At 38.8% G+C, this 17,931-nt stretch overlaps 1 protein-coding gene across 39 annotated transcripts in view; it reads right to left on the reverse strand.

Annotated features, from left to right (window-relative positions):
- EHBP1 (EH domain binding protein 1) overlaps positions 1 to 17,931 on the reverse strand; it is a 381,714-nt gene that overhangs the window by 9,118 nt on the left and 354,665 nt on the right. The window lies entirely within an intron of this gene.

The raw sequence follows: 17,931 nt of genomic DNA on the forward strand, positions 1-17,931 counted from the left end.
TTTACTCTCTGTGAACATACCTATAGATCATATTAACACTAAGTACAGTAAACAAAATGTCCTACCTTTTAAATTCTCCCTAGAGGCTGACTTGCTATTATGTTTCAATAAGGAACTCACAGTGCTGAGAGACATATGGTCATGATTAAAAAAAAAATTAAAAAGTCATTATAAGACTCCTAAGACTAGCAGGAAGATCAGGGAAGTCCAGAGATTGTGTGAAAGCTTCCATTTGTAACAACTTGCTATTTTCTTATTTTCCTCCCCAAAAGTAAACTAGAGATATATAATATATATGATATTTTGGAACTCATCATCCCTAATAGGGTAGACTACTTATAAATTACTAAATACACTGTAAATGACCAGGCTACAAAAAAATACCCACAGCTATCTATGAAAAAAAAAATTTAATGAACATCATGATGTTCAGAAAACGTGTGAGCAGAGTGACAACTGAACATTTTAGATTATAACTGATTGTACACAGGAGATACTTAAAATTCTCCATCGCTAATATCCATCCCATCATCTAATACCACTCTACCCCTTCCTCACAAAGGCCAATATAATCCATATTAAGGATTATAATATAGTATATATTTGGCATTTGTTCATGTAGAAGTAGGCCACAATTATACTGAAGAAAAATATTAATTTTCCTATCTTCCTTTCTCTCCCTTCAAATTATACCTAGTCGAATTTCTAATTCTTCAATGTTTATTTCCTGAATTTTTCCCATGACTGGTTTATTGTTTTGCTAAGCTGTTATTTAATATTTCAGTCTAACTTCTGTATGGCATTCATAAGGTTAATTTAAATATCTATTAAAAATTAAATATTCCCCTCAGATTATTATTCCCTAAGTTTGATTTTCTTTTCAAGTAAAATGTCAAGGATAGCCCTCTTCCACCAACCCCATACTTCCCTTCTCCAGAGGTAAGTATGATTATAGTTTAACATATCTCCTTCCAGACCACATTGATAGCTATGTCTATCACACATGGGTATATACTGTATCTATAGACACATACATGTTTCTTTAACATAAGAGCTCATGTTACATATTCATCTATGATTTGTTTTGTCATATTGTCTATCTCATTCTTTATAGTGCTTGCATAAATTATGAGCATACCATAATTTATTTAAATATTTCTACATTAATACAAATTTAAATAATTTTTAGAATACAAATAGAATATAAAAAGCTAATCTGTGTGTAAGGGATTAAACATGTATTTCAGAGCATCCCTATAAAATAGATAGCTGTTGTTTACAAGTAGGGAGAATAGTTGAGAATATGTGCCTTCATTCAATGCTGTTAAAACTAATGGTACGAAGCCGACTTAGGATAGATTCTTTTAGAGTCTGAACAAAAGTCTTTATTGTTTTACAGTATTTTTAATCTCTTTTTTAGGGTAGCTGGTTTTGTATTCACTTTGGACCATGTGATGTCTTGACACTGGTCATGTGATATAGGCTGCGATAGGCACAAATCCCTGGGTAGCAACAAAAGAAGAAAGAGTAAAAAGAAAAAGCTGAGAAAAAGCTTGCAATTTGGAAAAAGGCCAATTGTACCCTGGTGAAGGCCTTTTTGATCAGTGAAATGCCACATGTGTGCAATATTAATAGGTGTAGATTTTATGATATTTTACTTTCCGATTAAAGACTTAATTCTTGTGTTCATAACCTATGTGATTTCTAAAAATATAGACTTATTAAAACTTTCTTTTGCGTTTAACTTAACCTATAATTTGAGGTTTTCAGGCAATACTAGAAGCAATCAGCCTACTCTTAAATTAGCATCATTTTCTTCAATGGAAGACTGCTTCCTTCAGAATAACAATATTGATGTGGTACTGTGTTATTTTCAGTTTAACTTATGCCTATGAATTCTAGTGAAGAATAAGAGATCCCCTTCCTCTAATTGTTAGGAAATGACTAATAACAAAAGAATCTCATGTTTTAGAAGGAAATAAGCCTAACAATAAGAAATATTTAAGGACACATTACTCATTGCTTCACAGAGTATTTAATTGGAAAAACATATTTGAAGATAAATCAATTCTGTATCACCAAATCCTTATCTGCGATAGTATACAGTAATGGACATCTATACTTAACCTAATACTAAAAAAATTAAAATTTCTTCTAATACATCATTACACTATTGTTTTTAGGGCTCTCAAATTTTTTAAATTTAAAAAGCTTTTAAAAGCCAGTAAGTTGAACCATTACAAATTAATCCTGACTTTAATAACTGGTTAAAGACCCCTTTAGCTTTATAAGTAACAAAAAATATTAAAGCCTGTGATCACAGTGAGCTTTTCTCATTTCTCCTCTAACCATTTGTTATTTAATCCAATACTAGTAATCCAATTTGTCCATCAGACTTTTAAAGGGCAGAATGCAACTTCCTCAGCTTAGACACTTTTCAAAGTACAATATATTTTTCAAATGAATGCTGGATGTTTCATTTTTCCCAACTGTTCGTAGCTCTAATGCATGAGGAAAAAAAGAACAAGATGAACATTGTTCATACTGATTAAGTAAGAGCTCATTAAAGAGCTGTCAGTGCGGTACTTTGAATATGCATGAAGCATATAATCAGATCTAGTACCGTCACTAGAGGAGAATACGGTAAGTACAAAGGATTGATTTAATTACTTAGAGTGGGCTGTGGTGGTAAAGCAGTCTTGTTAGTGCAAAAAGAAAAAGAGGTTGTATTCTGGCACTGCTAGAAAAAAAGGCAGTTTTAGCTTCTGCCACAATACCTAATCTCAGAATAAAGCACTTTACATTGTAGCTTAAAATGAAGACTGTCATTATTTTATAAAATGGCCATAAATCGTTTAATCTTATTTAACCTAACCTGGTTAACTACCTCTTTTTCAAAATTATCTTTAATTTGTAATTACAACCACATTTTTGTCACCTAGACCAACAATAATGCTTTCTAAAAATTTTTTTTCAGTTTCACCATTTAAAAAATTCAAGACATACACTATTGAAAGCCATTTTGAAATTAAAAATGACAAAATAATATACTACAGTATACGATTACTAAAATGTGAAAGCATGGCTGAGTTGTTACACTATATTTTAAAACATAGTACCTCACGTTTATTATAAATAAATTACCAATAAAAACATAAAAACTACTTAACTAGTTTTAACCTTAACATTTTAAAGTACTGGACTACTTAATATAATCTCTGGTAATATTTTTTCCTACTTTGTTTCCTTAAAAATTTGTTTTTTATTTTGCCTCCAAGACAATGTAACATCTATTTCGATATCACAATCCTTAAAGTCAGTTTTTTCTTTTAATCCATTATTGCAGCTGGAGTATGATTTGTAAAAATTATTAAATAATCAAGGATAATGATAATAGCAGGAAAAGTAACTATTTGTAAATATAACTTCAAATTATTCTTCCTATCACTCTTCCTATCACATAGTTAACAAAAACCACTTGATAGAAGCATATGATGCAGAGCACTACATGCAATAGTCAGTGTTAACTGATAATATCAACTACTTTATATTACATATCTTCCAAGAAATCTTCAGTTATTATTTTTATTTAGCAATTCATTCATTTATCCAAGAATCTGTATGTAATTTTTATTTATTTTTTCAAAAGTAGTATTTTCAACGTAAGTTTTAAAATGAATAAAAGTGATGTCAAAAACCAGAAATTATGAATGTTTTAAAAACTGTCTTCTCATTAGCTTTTCCTAATTAATCTTTCACCATAAAATTATCTATCTATAAAGATATATTTTAGACAGTGAATTCTTATACAAATGCAAAATAAGGAACAAAACAATTTTAGCTGGATAGAAGACGAATTCAATGGGAAAGAGTAAATACATATAAATGTAGGCTGCTGTTATACAAGTATACAAATTCAAGATTTTCTACCATGAAATCATTAAAGAATGCTGAAATCTTGCCATAGCCCCATAGTGGTGATGGCTGAGTAGTAATCACATATAGCCCTTAAAGGACACAACATAGCAAAGCTAAACCAAACACAAAAAACAAAAAAACCTGCCATTACAAATTGTCCTGATGGTGATTATAAGAATATGATGACCTTTGAAAGACATATGACAAAAAGACACATGATACACGAATGTATCCAAGTAACTGGTATTTAATGGATGAAAGAGATGAATTTGGTGCAGTTATGTAGGGTCATGTAGACATTAACTCCAAAGCCAACATTATTGCAGGACTCCAGTGCCTCAGTTTTAGAAAATATTTAAACTTAGGAAATAGAGCTATATTATGAAAATAAATTTTACTACAAATGTTTCCGATCCAACAATATCCTCAAACAGCATCAACAAAGAAGAATCTCATAATCTTGACGTTTTCAGCAGTTTAATTGTCTTAAAACCATTTGCTCAGCCTGATATATTTATAATATTAAGAGTACAAACTTTGGGAAAAATCCTGTCTCCTTTGGTTGAAGCAAAAGAAAAACTGCCATACTCTCTCACACATATCTTTTATTTACCCGTCTGCTTAGATAGAATGTGGGGAGAGATGTGAGGTAGCAACTTTCTACACGACTTCTAACAGACCCCTATGCATGGACTTTCTACAGGAGGAGGCACAGACAACTTCACCAAAGTTCTTCCTCAATAAACTTACACATAGGAAGAAGCTATTTCGAAAGGTTGGAAGTTTACAGCAGTCTTCTTGTACCAACTCCTTACTCCTTAATGGGGTCTGAACTGACCTTTTTTTTTTTTTTTTTTTGAGACAGAGTCTTGCTCTGTCGCCCAGGCTGGAGTGCAGGGGCGCAATCTTGGCTCACTGCAACCTCCGCCTCCAGGGTTCAAACAATTCTCCTGCCTCAGCCTCCAAGTAGCTGGGACTACAGGCGCCTGCCACCACGCCCAGCTAATTTTTTGTATTTTCAGTAGAGACAGGGTTTCACCATGTTAGCCAGGATGGTATTGATCTCCTGACCTCATGATCCACCCGCCTGGGCCTCCCAAAGTGCTGGGATTACAGGCGTGAGGCACCACACCCAGCCTGAACTGACCTTTTTTTTTTTTTAAATCATTTTATTTATTTATTTATTTTTTAAAATTATACTTTAAGTTGTAGGGTACATGTGCACAATGTACAGGTTTGTTACATATGTATACATGTGCCATGTTGGTGTGCTGCACCCGTTAACTCGTCATTTACATTAGGTATATCTCATAATGCTTGAACTGACCTTTTTTATACTGAAGGTCAGCACTGGATTTCTCAAAAGGTAACAAACTAAACACAAAGTTAAGGCAGGAATAAAAAAGCATCAAAGTAGTCATGACGGAAAAAATTATAACTATAAAATTATTTATATTTACTTATAGCTTAGGTTTTTTTTGTTTTTGTTTTTTGTTTTGAGACAGGGTCTTGCTCTGTCACCCAGGCTGAAGTGCAGTGACACGATCTCAGCTTACTACAACCTCCACCTCCAGGGTTCAAACGATTCTCTAGCCTCAGCCTCTCGTGTTGCTGGGATCACAGGTGTGCACCACCACACCTGGCTGATTTTTGTATTTTCAGTAGACATGGGGTTTCACCATGGTGGCCAGGCTGGTCTCATACTGCTGGCTTCAAATGATCTGCCCACCTCGGCCTTCCAAAGTGCTGGGATTACAGGTGTGAGACACTGTGCCCGGCCAATAGTTTAGTATTTTTTTAAAATTACATATGGATGATGATGCATCCATAACTTTTTATTGCTAAGAGCCTTTAAAGGTAAATGACTCACATTTCAGGTAACACATGACTATCTTGACCATCTACAGATAAGCATTTGACTAAAGTTAAAACACTCAGAACTCCAAAGCTGCATTTATTTTTTAAGGTACATTTAATGTATTTTGTAAAATAGGATAAAATACAGTCAGTCAGTTTTACAGGCATAATTCTACTGGATAGACAGTAGTCTTCTTGGAGAATCAATTAAGCAACCTCTAGTAAGGGGAAAACTTGAATTGTAAGCTTCCCTTACAGATGGATGCCTCCCCCTGCCAGCTCTCCACTCTCCTGAAGGCCTTTTCGTTTGGGCTGCATCTGGCCGACTCCCTTCTACCCACTCCCTGTCCTACAGCCTTCTCACAGTCATGTCATGGGAATGACTCAAGTGGCTCTAGAAGTGACAGATATATTAATATCAAAGATGAACATGAATAGTTGAATAAAATAATTTCTTTAAAAGTGGGAGTGGAAGCTGGGCGCAGTGGCTCACGCCTGTAATCTCAGCACTTTGGGAGGCCGAGACGGGCGGATCACCTGAGGTCAGGAGTTTGAGACTAGGCTGGCCAACATGGTGAAACTCTGTCTCTACTAAAAATACAAAAAATTAGCTGGGCATGGTGGCGCATGCCTGTGATCCCAGCTACTCAGGAGGCCAAGGCAGGAGAATCACTTGAACCTAAGAGGCGGAGGTTGCAGTGAGCCGAGACCACACCACTGCACTCCAGCCTGGACGACAGAGCGAAACTCCATCTCAAAAAAAAAAAAAAAAAAAAAAGCCGGGCATGGTGGTTCACACCTGTAATCCCAGCACTTTGGGATACCGAGGCGGGCAGATCATTAGGTCAGGAAATCAAGACCACCCTGGCTAACAGTGAAACCCCGTCTCTACTAAAAATACGAAAAAAAAAATTAGCCGGGTGTGGTGGTGGGCGCCTGTAGTCCCAGCTACTTGGGAGGCTGAGGAGGCAGGAGAATGGCGTGAACCTGGGAGGCAGAGCTTGCAGTGAGCTGAGATCGCACCACTGCACTCCAGCCTGGGCGATAGAGTGAGACTCCATTTCAAAAAAGAAAAAAAAAAGTGGAAGTGAGGAAAAGCAATATTTCTAGGTTAATGTATTTTAAGATGTGATTTTTAAATATGTGTGTGTATATATATATATATAGCTAAATATTAAAATAGATATTCATAAACATTTATACATTCATGTAGGCCAAAATTTCAGGGGTGATATTCTCATTGGAAGAATGGGGTTCATCTTTATTTAGGTTATTTGGATACACGTGCTAGAGCAACTGATTCATAAATGAACTTTAGAATAAAGACCTCTTATAAATTAAGGAGCATATTATGAATGTTTACTTACATTAATTCTGAGAAACTCCTGTAGATATAACTATAAATTCTGGTAGAGTCAAGCATGATATATCATTATATAGTATCTATAGTCCCATGGTTGGTTAGATCAGTCATTCTGAATATAATGCAAATAAGATGAACACTGCATCCACACCCAATATGGCTTCTGTTGGCCAGGCATGGTGGCTCATGCCTGTAATCCCAGCACTTTGGGAGGCTGAGGTGGGCAGATCACCTGAGGTCAGGAGTTTGAGACCAGCCTGACCAACATGGTGAAACCCCATCTCTACTAAAAATACAAAAAAATTGGCCAGGCATGGTGGCGTGTGCCTGTAATCCCAGCTACTCAGGAGGCTGAGGCAGAAGAATCGCTTGAATCTGGGAGGTGAAGGTTGTGAGCTGAGACTGTGCCACTGCACTCCAGCCTGGGCGACAGAGCAAGACTTCATCTCAAAAACAAAAAACAATATAACTTTAGTTCAGTTTAGCTTTTAAAAAAAAATTGAGCCCCTTGATCTCAGACTAATTATTGAAACTCTCTAAACCTCAGTTTCTTCATCTCTATATGGATAATGGTATTACTTACTTCACGATTGTTGTAAGAATTGAGAAAATCCACATAAAGTACTTGGTGCAGAACCCAAGACTACAAGCTATGATGATAATAATGAAGGGGGTGATGATGGTGTATATAGCCCTGAGGCAGGAACTGGAGATACAAGATAACCAAGATGTGGTCCCTGCCCTCAAAGGCCACATAGTCTAGTATGGAGACAGACATAACCAGGGATAGCTAGATCAAGGGTAAATCTGTAAACAATTTCATGGACACAAATAGTATTTTTAATCTTGGCTCTCATAACAAAGTCTATAGTTAGTGTTCCATTGGTCATATGCAGGATAGGTGAAAAATGTGGGTGAATCAGTACAAACTCATCTCTGCGGCTGGAAAAACAAAGCAGATGCCCTACTGGGTCAGCAGTGTCACTGTGGCCTAAAAAAGATAGCCATAGCTATGGTAACACAGCAATGTGGCTGTGCTCCAAATAATGATAGTCTAGTTATTGACAGTGGGTTTTAGAGACTTAAAAAAAAAGTAGATAATGGAATACTGCTTAATAGCAAAAAATAAAAAAGGTACATTTTAAGATTGAAAATTATGGACTAACGGAACACATCTACAAGTTTGCTGGTTATGAACATAAAGTTTAAAAAATGAGAATTACAATATGAAGTACAAATTGATATAATTTGAAGAAAAGAATGACAACAACAGAATATCAAATACTTATAAGCAAAAAGCTTCAGTGGCAAAGTAAGTTTTCATCATTTTTATAGGAAGATATTTGGATGTTAAAAGCACAGCACCTTTAAAATCAGCTTATGAAATTGTCAGTGTAGATGAAATAGCTTATTTACTAAATGCCAGGTGAGACTGTGATTAGATTCTGCTGAAAGTAAGGAAAATTAAATATATGTAATTTTTAAAATATAGAAATACAAATTCAGACAGATAGGCTTTAAATGTGTTCCAGATAGGTTCCTTCCTAATAAAGGTTTCTCGAAAGATGTATCATGCAGTCGGACAACTACTCTTGTAGGTAACCTGCTCCAGTGTTGCCTAAAGTCTCTACAAATTGGCTGGGGGTGGTGGAGCATGCCTATAGTATCAGGTACTCAGGAGGCTGAGGTGGGAGGATTACTTGAGCCTAGAAGTTCAAGGCCAGCCTGTGGAACATAGCAAGACCAAAACTCTTAAAAAAAAAAAGTCTTTAAAAGTCCTTAAAATATCATACCCAGGGTGTCTCCAGAGCCTCCAGTTTCCAATAAGGGATGAGTTCAACCCTCAATTAGCTGCCTGCACAGTAAGTTTCTTTTCCACTCTATACCTGCTTTGATCATGCTTGGGTTCAGATAACCAGGTAACACTGTGATATATCCTTCCTATGTACCTTCTCATTTACTTATTTAATTGACAAAAAGGGTATATATTTATCATGTCCATGTTTTGAAATAGGTAAACATTGTGGAATGTCTAAACTATGGTAATTAACATATGGATTACATCATATACTTATCTTTTTTGTGGTAAGAACACTTAAAATCAACTCTCTTGGCAATTTTGAAGTAAAATACACTGTTAAAGGCCAGGTGTGGTGGCTCACGCCTGTAATCCCAGCACTTTCAGAGGCCAAGACAGGAGGATCGCTTGAGCCCAAGAGTTCAAGGCCAGCATGGACAACATAGCGAGATCCTGTCACTGAAAAACAAACAAACAAACAAAAACATATACTCGCCACGTTGTACAATAGATTTGGTGAGCTTATTCCTCCTATCGAATTGAAATTTTGTATCCTTTCACCAACATCTTCCCTGACCTTACCCCTACCTCCCCTACCATCTTAGCCCCTGGTAACCACCATTGTGCTCTCTACGTCTATGAGTTCAATCTTTTTAGATTATAAATATAAGTAAGGTCATATGATATTAGTCTTTCTGTGCCAGCCCTATTTCACTTAACATAATGTCCTCATATGCACATTCCTAAATATCTATAGGGGAGAGCTGATGGGAATTATGCCTCCCAACTTGCAGCCCGCACCCACATTTGTTCTCAAACCACAGAAGCCTAAGCAAAGCAGGACAGTGTAGATCCTTCTCCAGCAGCTTTCTAACTTGAACAGGATTTCAACAATTACGCAACACCTTGAAATCAAATGCAATAAATGCTGTTCTTCCAGACCAGGCCAGGTGATTAGTGTGAATTTCAACACTATAATACCACATCCAGTGCCCCTCAGTGGTTCTCTGGAGAACCATTCTCTTCACTTGGGTACACATTATCTTCACTAGAGTACACTCATAACGAACTTGGGTCTGTATTGCCATTTCCTGAAGTTGAGAACAACAGTGTCTCAAAGAGACTGTCATGTATTTCCTTCATCAGATCACTGACAACCAATAACTTTCTTATAGGCTGGGAGTAATAATGGTAATGATGTTGATGATGATGATAATAATAGTATCAACTGTTTAATGAGGTTATATAATTTACCTCAAGTCATATAGCTAGTCAGTGGTGGAACCAGGCCTCAAATGCAGCCAGTTTGTCTTGTGAGCCACCACTCTTAGCCACCCACTTGACACTTAAGGACCCATAGGTAATCAGTCTTACCAGAACAGACTCTTTATTTAGAATTCAGGCCAACTTTGACAAAGCCCTCAGAGTGGCTCTGATAAACAAATGAACACAAAAAAACCTTCAAAACTCTGATAAACAAAAAAACCCTCATGCTGTTCACTTAGTTCATCCATAACAGAGGGGATTTCATTTAGTCTTCCCATGTGTATGCCATTGGGACTTAGCAATGATGTCAGAGCAGCATACCATTCTTCATAGGAGGAGTCAGCCTTTCTTCCTGTGCAAATATGTCCATAAGATCCTTGAATTATAGGTTGGTATATGATATCTTACAGAAATGGGATGCCTAAACGAGACCTGTTCACTTCTTGGGTAACTACAAGTTACCTGTGATTCCAACCGAGGCAATGGAAATGGCCATTCAATGAAAATGGCCAAGCAAGAATACTCTGCCTAGCACTGGATTATCAGGATACATTCAAGTCCAGCTATGCTCTTTAAGAGCTATATGAACTTGTGTAAGTTATTTATTCTCCCTAAGACTCAGTTTCCTCATCTGTAAAAAGGAAACAATGGTACTACTTCATAGAGTTTTGTGAAGATTAAATGAATTCAATATGTAAAGCACTTAGAATAGTGCCAGGCTCATGGTAAATAAATGCTATGTAAGTAATACGATATTGCTATTATTGTTTCTTTCTCTCGCTCTCTCTCTACACACACACACACACACACACACACACACACACACACACACACACACAGTAGAGAGCCAAATTCATTACTCAAACTTCAGTATCCTCTCTTGACTCCTAAAATTATTGATAGAGCAAGGCATGGTGATTCCTCCCAGCAGAGTGTCAGAGTTTTTCTGACTGCCTATGCAAGCATTAGAAAGGACTATCCACAGAAGTAAATATGTTGGGCAACTCAGTGCAAGTCTGAAGTTGTTAGTTTCATTGAGCATATTTCTAATGTCTTTATGCATTCATTTTACTGAACCAATCAACCAAAATGCATCCTAACATCATTCTGCCTTTTAAAATCCCCTCAATGCACCCAAACCCATCAACTACCCATTACCCATTTTTCTTTTCTTAAAGCAGCTACTCAATTGCAAACGCTCCATTAGACATTCCCCTTTCCAAGGTTACGCATGTTCTGTTAAGTGTATTCCAAAGATCCTTGTGCTAATTGCCATTTTGTTCAGTTAGAAGTCTAGAGAAAATCTAATGTGTGACTCCCAGAATCTCTAAAATTCCCAAGAATTAAGTTATTTTCATATTTCTCCTCAACTTAATCCCCAGGATATGTTCAGTTGTCCCTTTTATCATGACATAAATTTTAAAATACCCTGTAGAGTGAAGAATATCATGGTACCCCAATAGTTCATCTCAGATTCTGGCATAAATCTTATGGGTCAATCTCAAGCAGTTAGCTTTATGTCCTTGTGTTGTAATGTCCTTTCCCTTCTCTCCAAAGCTACAGCCCATTTAAAAAGGGCCAGAGCCTCACGCCTATAATCCTAGCACTTTGGGTGGCTGAAGTGACAGGATCATTTAAGCTCAGGAGTTCAAGACCAGCCTGAAAATAGCAAGGCTTTGTCTCTACTAAAAATCAAAAAAAGTTAGCTGGGTGTGGTGGTGTGTACCTGTAGTACCAGCTACTCAGAGTCTGAGGCGGAAGGATTGCCTGAGCCCAACAGATGGAGGCTGCAGTGAGCTATGACTGCATCAAAGCAATCCAGCCTGGGTGACAGATCAAAACCCTGTCTAAAATCTGTTTAGTCCTCACAACACACCTGTTGACACAGTACTTCATTTTCATTTCCCATACTTGTTGCCATCAAATCAAATTACATATTTCAGAGCTTAGCAAAATATCTACCTAATCTACGCTAATAATTTTGTAGGATGATTTTAAAGAAAACATTTTTATCATCTACAAATGATGAAAACTAATCTTTTAATGAAATTTCATTATCTAAAACCAAACTTTGTTGGCTTTATGAATGTTTAGTACTTTTTTCTAGAATGGTATTCTACTTTTTTTTTTCCCCCAGAGTGGATCTCGCTCTGTTGCCCAGGCTAGAATTCAGGAGAGCGATCATAGCTCACTGTAACCTTGAACTCCTGGGGTCAAGCAATCCTCCTGCCTCAGCCTCCTGAGTAGCTGAGACTACAGATGCACACCACCATGCCTGGCTAATTTTTAAATTTTTTGTAGACATGGGGTTTCACTCTGTTGCCCAGGCTGGGCTCAAGCAATCCTCCTACCTCAGCCTTCCAAAGCATTGGGATTACAGGTGTGAACCAGCATGCCCAACCACTATTCTACTTTTGAATAGCAATGTTCAGTATAACTTTGATTTAAAATAAGCATTTGAGTAAAAACAAATGGTCTTAAAAGTGTTAAATTTTGACTCCATCGAATTTTTTTTTTTTTTTTTTTGAGACAGGGTCTTGCTGTGTTGCCAAGGCAGGAATACAGTGGCATCATCACAGCTCACTATAGCCTTGACCTCCTGGGTTCAGGCAATCCTCCTGCCTCAGACTCCCGAGTAGCTGGGACCACAAGCACATGCCACCATGCTCAGCTCATGTCTAAGTTATTTGTAGAGACAGGGTATTGCTATGTTGCCCAGCTGGTCTTGAACACCTAGGCTCAAGTGATCTTCCCATCTTTTTTTGTTTTGTTTTGTTTTTTGTTCTTTTTGTGATGGAGTCTCGCTCTTGTCATCCAGGCAGCAGTGCAATGGTGCAGTCTTGGCTCACTGCAATCTCCACCTCCCGAGTTCAAGTGATTCTCGTGCCTCAGCCTCCCAAGTAGCTGGGATTACAGGCACCTGCCACCACGCCTGGCTAATTTTTGTGTTTTTAGTAGAGACGGGGTTTCACCATGTTGGCCAGGCTGGTCTCGAACTCCTGACCTCAGGTGATCCGCCCACCTTGGCCTCCCAAAGTGTTGGGATTACAGGCGTGAGCCACCACACCTGGCTGATCCTCCCACTTTGGCCTCCCAAAGTGCTTGGATTACAGGTATGAACCACCAGACCTGGCCGTGGCTCCCTCTAATTTTATTCTCATTAGAAAATAAAATATTTATGACTTTTAATAATTCACTTCTCTAGAAAATTTTTATACCTGAAATATAAAACTATCTCTAATTTTTTAAAGCACTAAAATTTGTAATAAACTCATTTTTAAAATAAACAATTATATCAGTCTAAATGTTTTCCTTGACTTACATCTTTAACTTTCCTTATGGAGCTAGATCCTTCAAAAGCACAACAGATATAGCCATGAAGAGATCTGTCAGGTTCCAGTTCAGAAGTGTCTAATGTGGAGGACAACATGCTAGTAGGGAAGAAATGTTAGTGCCTGACACAATTCCTAGTTTTGGCCACCAAGTGGTGCTATTAATTCAGAGTGAACTGGCACTGGGGGCATGGGATTGGTTGGCTTTGGGGTGGGTAAAGAGTAGAAGAGCAGTCTACAACGAGTCAGTAAGTACAAGGGACACTGACAAGCCAGATGTTTCCAACTCTGTATACTGTGAATTCATGTATCAATGTCACGAGTTTAAACACAGAGGATAAAACTAACTTACATATTTTCATTTTTACAGGTAAAGTCCACTGTCTTTCCTTAGGAAAATAACTGTTTATATACATATATTTGTATCAAATCTTATCCTGTAAAGCTACATAGCTGTAAAAATAATCACACTATTTTGATTAATCTGTTTCTCTAAAAAATTCCTCCAAATTCCATTAAAACAAAACAAAAAACCTTTAAAGAAAACCAAACTATTAAGCAAACATTACAAACATTAATTAGTAATATTATCTAAAAATATCTAATTTATTACTATTATTATTTGATAGAGTCTTGCTATGTTGTCCAGGATGCAGTGCAGTGGTGTCATCTCAGCTCACTGCAACCTTCACTGCCTAGGGTTCCAGTGATTCTCTTGCCTCAGCCTCCTCTGTGGCTAGGATTACAGGTGCACACCACCACATCCAGCTAATTACTGAATATTTAGTAGAGATGGGGTTCTGACATATTGGCCAGGCTGGTCTCAAATTCCTGACCTTAGGTGATCTGCCTGCCTCAGCCTCCCAAAATGCTAGGATTACAGGCGTGAGCCACTGTGCCCGGCCTCTAATGTTTTTTAAAAAATAGGTATCAACTCAACAGGTTTTCTTTAACTTACACTGTAAACTTTTTCTGATGAGATAGCTCCTTTGAGTGCATGAATACTTTTCACATTTCAACTCAGAAGTGACAAGTGGGGATAGGGAACAGATACAATGACTATATATGTTCAGTTTCCTTATGCAAACCACCTACAGGCCTATGAAAAGTGTTAAAAACATAATGAGTAACTAAAAGAAAGACTTAATAATCTACTATCCACTAGAAGAACTGGCAATGTTGGCCAGGTGCGGTGGCTAATGTCTGTGATCCCAGCACTTTGGGAGGCGGAGGCAGGCGGATCACCTGAGGTCAGGTGTTCGAGATCAGCCTGGCCAACATGGTGAAACCCTATCTCTACTAAAAATACAAAAATAACCTGAGCGTGGTGGTGCATGTCTGTAGTCCCAGCTACTCGGAAGGCTGAGGCAAGAGAATCACTTGAACCTGGGAGGCGGAGGTTGCAGTGAGCGGAGATCGCGCTATTGCACTCCAGCCTGTGCAACAGAGTGAGATTCTGTCAAAAAGAAGAAGAAGAAGAAGGAGGAGGAGGAAGGAGGAAAGAGGAAGGAGGAAGGAGGAGAGGAGGAACTGGCAATGTCTCCACAATAGAATGGCCAGTGATTTGAAAGCACAACTTTGTAAGCCTGCATAACAACGAAAGTAAGGTTCACGACTATTCAATTGGACAGCTCTGTCTCCAAGATGAAGGACCTAACAAGGGTCAGTAATGCATCCAGTTGTTTCTATACATTAGCATCCGTATTTTTAAGTAAAAATGTTTCGAATGCCGGGCGCGGTGGCTCACTCCTGTAATACCAGCACTTTGGGAGGCCGAGGTGGGCAGATAACGAGGTCAGGAGTTTGAGACCAGCCTGGCCAATATAGTGAAACCCCGTCTCTACTAAAAATACAAAAAATTAGCTGGGTGTGGTGGCAGGTGCCTGTAATCCCAGCTACTCGGGAGGCTGAGGCAGGATAATTGCTTGAACCTGGGAGGCAGAGGTTGTAGTGAGCCGAGATCGAGCCACTACACTCTAGCCCGGGTGACAGTGTGAGACTCCGTTAAAAAAAAAAAAGTTTCCATTTGGGGAAACTGGGAGAAAGGTGTCGGAACAGAGCTTGCATCCTTCCATAAACTACCTTGATTTTGGTTCAGGACTGAGGGGCCAACGCATACATACTTATCCATCTCTGATGTCATTGTCAAAACAAATTATGAAATGTTGGTTAATCTTCTTAGGGGATGAAGTCAGGATGAAACAGAGGAGGATAAATGCATTTGTAAAAGTTGACTCTTACCTGATGTCTTAAAATAAATTTCTCAAAATACAATGTCTAAGTTCAGTTTGCTTCTGTAAGTGCCTAACACTCATATAATAAGTGTAGGAATTCAGATAAGGGGACTAGCACAATTCCTAAGGCTTCCTCCTAGTTATTAATTTATCTGTGAAAATTATGGCATTCACAAAACATTCATCAAAGTTACTTTTTACATATAACCTAAGGGTTGAAAAACAACACAATAACAACAAAAATAATTCTCTAGCCTTATGTCAAATTCCTAAACCAGTACTTTTGGCTTTTCTGGGGGACTGGGGGAGAGACAGAGAGAGAGACGGAGAGAGTATAAGTGTGTGTGAGTTGCAGAGAAGAGGAGAGTTATGATAGAACGAGATGTGTATATTAGAAGCTAACGAAAATTTAAAGTAAATGTAGAAACAGCTGGGTGTGGTGGTGCATGCCTGTGATCCCAGCTACTTGGAAGGCTGAGGTGGGAGGATCATGAGTCCAGGAGTTTGAAAACAGCTTGGGCAACAGAGAGAGACCTTGTCTCAAAAAAAAAAAAAAAAATGAGGCCAGGCACGGTGGCTCACACCTGTAATCCCAGCACTTTGGGAGGCCAAGGCAGGTGGATCACCTGAGATCAGGAGTTCAAGACCATCCTGGCCAACATGGTGAAACCTGTCTCTACTAAAAATAACAAAAATTAGCTGGGCGTGGTGGCACGTGTCTGTAATCCCAGCTACTCAGGAGGCTGAGGCAGGAGAATGGCTTGAACCTGGGAGGCAGATGTTGCAGTGAGCCGAGTTCGCGCCACTGCACTCCAGCCTAGGCGATTGAGGAAGACTCCATCTCAAAAAACAAAAAAAAAAAGAAAGAAAGAAAAAAGGCAGAAACAATAATAAATAATTAAACTACTCTGACTGATAGCAGTAGCTGCTATTGTATTGAGTGCTCACCCTCTGCCAAGTTCTGTGCTAAGTACTCATAACTTTCTGAAGTAGGTATTATCAGCCTTTTTCTTTTCTTTCTTTTTTTTTTTTTTTTGAGATGGAGTCTCATTCTGTTGTGCAGGCTTGAGTGCAGTGGTACAATCTCAGCTCATTGCAACCTCCACCTCCTGGGTTCAAGAGATTCTCCTGACTCAGCCTCCCAAGTAGCTGGGATTACAGGCGCCTGCCACCACACCCAGCTAATGTTTTCTTTTTTTTTTGAGACAAAATCTCACTCTGTTGCACAGGCTGGCGTGCAGTGGCATGATCTCGGCTCACTGCAACCTCCACCACCCAGGTTCAAGTGATTCTCCTGACTCAGCCTCTCAAGTAGCTGGGATTACAGGCACCTGCCAACACGCCTGGCTAATTTTTTGTATTTTTAGTACAGACGGGGCTTCACCATGTTGACCACGCTGGTCTCAAACTCCTGACTTCGTGATCTGCTTGCCTTGGCCTCCCAAAGTGCTAGAATTATAGGCATGAGCCACCTCGCCCGGCCTTAATTTTTGTACTTTTAGTAGAGACAGGGTTTCACCATGTTGGCCAGGCCGGTCTCCAACTCCTGACCTCAGGCAATCCGCCTGCTTCGGCCTCCCAAAATGCTAGAATTACAGGCATGAGCCACCGCGCCCAGCCCAGCATTTATTTATTTTTTCCTTCCTTCCTTCCTTCCTTCCTTCCCTCCCTCCCCGCCTTACCTTTCCTCTCCCTTCCTTTCCCTCCCCCTTTCCCTTCTCCTCCCCTCCTCTCCCCTCACCTCCTCTTCCCTTCCCTTTCTTTCTTTTTCTTTTTTTGAGATGGAGTCTCACTCTGTTGCCCAGGCTGGAGTACGATGGCGTGATCTTGGCTCATTGCAACCTCCACCTTCTGGGTTCAAGTGATTCTTCTGCCTCAGCCTCCCGAGTAAGTGGGACTACAGGTGTGTGCCACCACACCCAGCTAATTTTTGTATTTTTAGTAGAGATGGGGTTTCACCATATTGGCCAGGCTGGTCTCAAACTCCTAACCTCGTAATCTGCCCGCCTCGGCCTCCCAGTGCTGGGATTACAGACGTGAGCCACTGCTGCCTTTTTCTTTTTTAAAACATCTGATCAAACAGAGGCTCAGAGAGATTAACTAACTTGTCTAAGAACACCCAGATTCTAGTTGGGATCTTACTGATTTTAAAGTCTGTGCTCT

The sequence above is a fragment of the Pongo pygmaeus genome, chromosome 12 (genome assembly GCF_028885625.2).
Source record: "Pongo pygmaeus isolate AG05252 chromosome 12, NHGRI_mPonPyg2-v2.0_pri, whole genome shotgun sequence".
In the NCBI taxonomy this organism is placed as follows: domain Eukaryota; kingdom Metazoa; phylum Chordata; class Mammalia; order Primates; family Hominidae; genus Pongo; species Pongo pygmaeus.